Genomic DNA, 528 nt, shown 5'->3' with positions numbered 1-528 from the left:
TTCCTCAAGCTCATTCTATTGCAATAATCTTTTCTCCCAAGCTTCTTTTAAATTGAAATTGAATTCCTTTATATCCCAATAAGCTTTATACTCCAATTCAACTAACAAGTGAGAAGTCTTCCCAAAAATTAATATATAAAGGGACATAGCTATAGATGTCTTATAAGATGTCATGTATGCCCATAATGTCGTATATACTCTAATAGAGCAATCCATTTTAAGAGGATTTACACTTTTTTTCTAAAATTCTCTTAATTTCACAATTAGATACTTCTGCTAAACCACTAGGCTGGGGATAATAAGTTACAATTTTATGCATTATATTATATTTTTCTACCAATCTTGCAATTGTTGCATTTCAAAAATGAGATACTCAATTGTAATGATTACTCAAGGCATTCCATATCTTGTAAAAATATTTTTAATTAAAAATTTTGAAACACTCCAAGCATCACATCAAGGTAAAGTGATTGCTTCAATCCATTTTGAAATGTAATCCACTGCAATCAATATATATATATATATATA

The sequence above is a fragment of the Phalaenopsis equestris genome, unplaced genomic scaffold, assembly GCF_001263595.1.
Source record: "Phalaenopsis equestris unplaced genomic scaffold, ASM126359v1 Scaffold203276, whole genome shotgun sequence".
Classification (NCBI taxonomy): Eukaryota; Viridiplantae; Streptophyta; class Magnoliopsida; order Asparagales; family Orchidaceae; genus Phalaenopsis; species Phalaenopsis equestris.
Note: the sequence above shows the minus strand (reverse complement) of the source record.